This window comes from Trichosurus vulpecula, chromosome 7 (assembly GCF_011100635.1).
Source record: "Trichosurus vulpecula isolate mTriVul1 chromosome 7, mTriVul1.pri, whole genome shotgun sequence".
Lineage (NCBI taxonomy): Eukaryota > Metazoa > Chordata > Mammalia > Diprotodontia > Phalangeridae > Trichosurus > Trichosurus vulpecula.
The window spans coordinates 145805896-145811895 of record NC_050579.1 but is presented as its reverse complement, the minus strand read 5'-3'; positions in this window follow the sequence as shown (position 1 = coordinate 145811895).

Below are 6000 nucleotides of genomic sequence, written 5' to 3'. Positions count from 1 at the left end.
TCCCCTTCCTCCTTGTTATATTAAACGTTTCTGGATGATGACAACAACAACAAAACAAAACAAACAAAAAACAACAGTTATACAGCCTACATTTGAAGACATCCAGTGAAGAGGGGGAACCAACTACCTCCTAAGGGAGACTCATTCAACTTTTGGAGAGTTCTAATGATTAGGAAGTTCTTCTTTCCAGATGAAGTCTGCCTATCCGTAATTTCTACAGATTTCTCCTTACCTTGGGACAAGCAGCAAGAGGGTATTCACCCTTCCTTAAAATAATCCTTTAAATACTTGATGACACCTATCATTTCCCTTCTTTTCAATTGACCCTCATATGGTATAGTCTCTAGTCCCTTTGAAATTCTGGTCATCCTCCAGATCACTGATGTCTTTTCTAAGGTGTGCCATTCAGAACTGAGTAAGATTCTTCAGTTGTAGTCAGACTAGGGCGGAGTACATAAAAAATATTAGTTCCCTTATTCTGGGTACTGTGCCTCACTAAAAGGACCAGGTGTGTCAATTGATGTGAATTATTTCTTTGATAATGTTACTACAATTTCTTCTATCTATGCAAATGTGGGTAGCTAGGTGGTACAGTAGATAGAGTGCCACACCTGAAGTCAGGAAAACACTCATCTTTGTGAATTCAAATCTGGCCTTAGACTTTACTAGCTGTGTGACCCTGGGCAAATCACTTAACCCTGTTTGCCTCAGTTTCCCCATCTGTAAAATGAGCTGGAGAAGGAAATGGCAAACCACTCCAATATCTTTGCCTAGAAAACCCCAAATGGGGTCATGAAGAGTTAGACATGGCTGAAGTGACTAAACAACAAATATACTTTATATATGTATAATTATGAGCAGGTATTATACCACTATCTATTTCTATAAGAAAAAGAACAAGGATGAAAATTTTTATTTCAAAGTAAAATTATACCTGGTAACATTATTGACTTATATTGAGCAGCTCATTAAACCCTCCAGGTCTTTTGAACATACACACAAATGTAGTCATACCTCCTCCAGCCTATATTATTATTATTACAGAGGATTTTTAAAAAAACAAATGAAGTACTGAACATTTCCCCTTAAGTTCCATGTTATTGGATCCAGCCTATCCTTTTAGCCCATAGAGATCTTTTTGAATCCCAACTTTGTCATGCAAACTTGTTAGCCTTCTCTCCTATCTTTGTACTACGTGTAAATGTGATCCATGTGCCCTCTATAATAGTATTGCATAGTGCTTGACCAAGGACTGATCCCTGAGGCATTGTTAGACATATCCCTCCCAGGTGATTATCAAACCATACTCTTTTATTTTAGCCATTGGAGCAGTTCCCAATTTTCTGTCTATATGATTATCTAGCCCATATCTCTCTGTTTTGTCCCAAAAGGTAGTGAGAGATTTTGCTGGAACCTTTGCTGAAATTTAAATATAAACATACTCCTGATCCAATTGCCTTATTAATAAGGGAAATGAAGGTGTCTAGCTGGACTAGACTCCATGAAGCTATAGTAATGTAATAGCCATCATTTCTTTAAGAGCACACAAACTATGTCTTCAAAAGCTTTTGCCAGGAGTAGAAGTCACTAGCCTATAATTTTTCAGACTTTACTCTTTTCTGTTTGTGGAGAAACAAAACAAAGCAGTCCTTGTCCTCCAGGAGCCTATATTCTATATAGACAGATTAATATCCCTGACTCTAAAAGGAATGCTACCAACTCTTAACCTTATCTGACCTCCTCATGAATGGTGTGTTCAAAGATACTTTGGGTCTACAGCCAGAGAAAGAATGGAATCTGAATGCAGATTGAAGCAAACTATTTGCTCTCTTTTTTTTCTTTGTTATTTTATTTTATCTTTGGCTTTGTTACATCTTTCTCATGGTTCATTTCATTGGTTATAATTCTTCTTTTACAACTTGATTATTGGGAAAATAAGTTTAATGTGAAGGTGTGTGCAGAACTGTAGCAACAATCTCGCTAGCAGCTGTTGTAGGGGTGTAAGACCCAACAAGGCCAGCAACAAGAGCTGCCAGCACAGGTTCTTTTGATCTGCTTTACTAAGGAAAGCAACGTTAAGGGGTTAACAATCTCAGTTTAATCAAACACACATATATTAATCACTTAGTTCAGGGGGAAAAGATCAGCCCCTGAACTTTAAGGCAAATACAAACAGAAATTACAAACATCAATAGACAGACCTTGTCTGATTCAAATCTCAATGCATAGTTACCAGGTTTAACAAAGTCCCAACATCTGGGTTTACAAGCCAGGGGGCTCTTAATGGCTGCCCAGAGTCTCTTCAAGTCACACACCACTCTTCCAGTGAGTGAGAGCCCCAAGGGAAAATGCCAACCTCTGGGTTTATATATTCTGTTCAGGGTCAAAGGGCATCACATGTGACTCACCCATGTGACCTAAAAGTGGCACAAACATTTGACTCAAACCCACCAAAGCCTCAGGTGTCAAAAACATCCCTTGAGGCAAAGACTCCTGATCCAATAAAGAAACAAAGGCCAGACTCTTCAAGGGCACTTGATTAAATAAGTGCTAAAAGAGAAAACAGTAAAAGAAAGTCCCAACTTAATTACTGATACAAGAACCTATTGCATGCCATCTTGGGGGGGAGGGAGAAGTAGAGGGAGGGGGAGAAAATTTGGAACTCAAAAACTTGTGGAACTGAATGTTGTCAACTAAAAAAATTAATTAATTTTAAAAAAAGATACTTTGGGTCTTCTGGCCTTAAGACTTGTGCACTTGCAAAAGGTTCTGGGTCTTAATCTACTGTAGCATAAAATTGCATAGCTTCTATAAGAATTGTAGATCATCCAGAACCCATGTGATATTTGGACCTATTTGCCTGAATTGTGGTCCCTGTGTACATAGACTTCCTCACGTCACTCCTGGACTACTGAAATAGCCTGCAGGTTGGTCTCTCTTTTGGTTATGAGTTTCTCTCCACTCCAGTCCATCTTCCACTCAGTTATTAAGGTGATCCTCCTAAAGTGGTGGTCTGCCCATGTCAAAACCCCTCCCTTCTCCATTTGGACAAAAATTTTATAGCAACTCTTTTTGTGGTGGCAAAGAATTGGAATTGATGGGGATGCCCATCAATTGGGGAATGGCTGAAAAAGTTGTAGCATATGATTGTGATGGAATACTGATGATGATGTTTCAATCATACCTAACTCTTTCTGACCCCATTTTTGGGGTTTTCTTGGCAAAGATACTGTAATGATTTGCCATTTCCTTCTCCATCTCAGTTTGCAGATGAGGAAACTGAGGCAAACAGGGGTGTGACTTGCCCAGGGTAACACAACTAGCAAGTGTCTGAGGCTGGATTAGAACTCCAGTCTTCCTGACTCCAAGTTTTGCACTCTTATCCACTGTGCTACCTGAGCTGCCCAATGTAATACTATTGTGTGGTAAGAAATGATGAAGGGAATGGTTTCAGAAAAATCTGGGAAGACTTATGTGAACTGATGCAAAGTGAAGTGAGCAGAACCAGGTGAACATTGTATACAGTAACAGCAATATTGTATGATGATCAAATTTAAATGTCTTACTTTGATACTCTGATCAAGACAATGACCTGAGAGAATTCCAAATGACCCATGACGAGAAATTCTATCCATTCCCAGAGAGAAAATTGATGAACTCCTGAGTATAGATTGAAAAATACTTTTTCACTTTATTTTTCCTGTTTTTTATGTGTGCATGTGTATTTTCTTTTGCAACATGTCTATTATAAAAGTGTTTTGCATGACTTCACACATATAATCAATATCATATTGCTTGCCTTCTCAAGAGGTAAGGGAGAGCCGAGAGGGAGGGAGAGAATTTGGAACTCAAAACTTTAAAAAATGAATGTTAAAATTAAAAAAATGTATTTGCAAAATGTTTAACAAAGTAAGAAATGTTGTAAATTGTTGAGAAGATGCTGACCTGCACTATTGGTAGAGAGGAAGTTTCCTCGTCTTAGAGTTCCCCATGCCAATGAAATCATAGGTTTAGTCCTTTTCATGAAATCTGAGCTAGAAAGGAGATTAGATGAAAATATATGATTTTGACATAATGTATTAAAATTTGCAAAATGCTAATTTGTGTCTCAGAAAAACCCTGTGAGGTAGGCACTTTTGTCATATGCATTTCACAGTTGATGAAAATGGGGCTCAGAGAGGTTGAGGGATTTATTTGCTCATGGTCATAATTAGTAATTCTAACTTGGGATGTGAACCCAGGTCTTTCTGACTTCAGAGTCTAGCACTCCATATGGACTCTCAAGAACCTCGTCTAATACTCTCACTTTATAAAAAGAAGGCACTGAGACCCAGAGAAGTATAGTGGACTTAACCACAACACTAGGAAGGATGGAGTTCAGACTAGAATGAAGATTTCCTGACTGCTCATCCCCATTACCATGCTGGGCCACTTCGTGTCAGTAGGCACTTAAAAAACAAACAAACAAAAAACTCATACTGTATTTGAAAGATCTTGACTGACTTTGGTTACTGCAGAGACAGTAAGTTCATCCCAATTCATAAAGGGCTCAGTGCAAACCCATTGCATCTTGGGAGCCCATCCATTTTTGTAGGACATTAGGATAACACTTAGCAACTCACAACTATAGAGAGTCTCATGGAATGAAACAATTGGTTTGCTTTCACAAGATAAATCATTTCTTCTCTACTTCTTGGTGAGATTAGGACCAATACAGATTTACTAGATATAGCGGATAGAATGGTGGCATTATAGTTAACTGGATCCAATTCCCACCCTTGGCAAAACAACGGCTGTGTGATTCCGAACATGTCATCTGCCTCTCAGTGTCTCAGGCAACTCTCTCAAAACTTTAAGTTGAGAACAGCTGTCGATCTGCACTGACGTGGGGATTTCTTTGCTGGAAGTTCCCTATACCAGTTAAATCACAGGTCTGGTTAAAAATATCAATTTTTTTCCTTTTTGAATATTTGCCTTTATTTTCAAATTTATATTATAATTATTTTACAGCTACAACAATTTCACGTCATCAGAGACATATAACTCCCTATTATAAACACCTATACTGTGTACTCTCTATAAGCATCCTAGGTGGAAAACGGAATAGGGCTGAGGCAGGAGAAAGGAGAGAACTAACTTGAGAGTCAGCTCACAATCTCTAATCTTCCCTATGAATAATCTGGGTGGTTGTTTGGGGTAAGAGTGGGCTTTTCCTTGTATGCCACCAAGGGTTCTCCTCTCTTTATACTATAAGGAGCTTATAGACACTATAGACAGAAGCACAATGTAAGCCTGTTGCCCATCTTTATCCTATGTACATGTACATGACATTTGGGATAGCCGGGCTCCTTTGTGCTCTTTTGCTAGGCAGGCCCAGGGCTACTGACAACCCAACACATGGGGAGGAATGGGAATGTCAGCAATGAAATGCGTGAGATAATGTATGTCAGAGTGCTGTGTAACCTGAAAGTGTTATATATTATTATGCTATTAAATTCAAATTCCTCCTATCTTCTCATACCTGCAAGGTATTCTACTTAGGGGTGTCACCAAGTTTTTAGCGCAATGTGGCCTCCAGCAGATTTTCTAATTTTAGGACAGAGTTAAGATTTCCTTAAAGTTATGGATTTGCTTGAGGATTGGTCTAAGGATTCTTTTGATTGGTGGACGTTTATTTATTCTGTCATTGGTCTCTAAGTCATTCTATCAATTGGGCAGAAAGTACTGTACTGTGAGAAAGGATACATCTTAAATACAGAAATCAAGAGTACTCTACAATTAAAGAGAATTTAACACAAAGTTAGTGCTGAAAAGTCATTTTCCTCCTGTGTTTGTTAGAATGGAAAGTTAATCTTATTCAACTAAGAATGGACTTGTGCTCTTCTAAAATTAGGTATGTCTAGCAAAAAAAAAATTTGTGTATTTTAGTTGACATGGATCAAAGATAACAATCTCATAATACTTGTACATTCTCTTTTTATTTCTCAAAAATATGGAAGG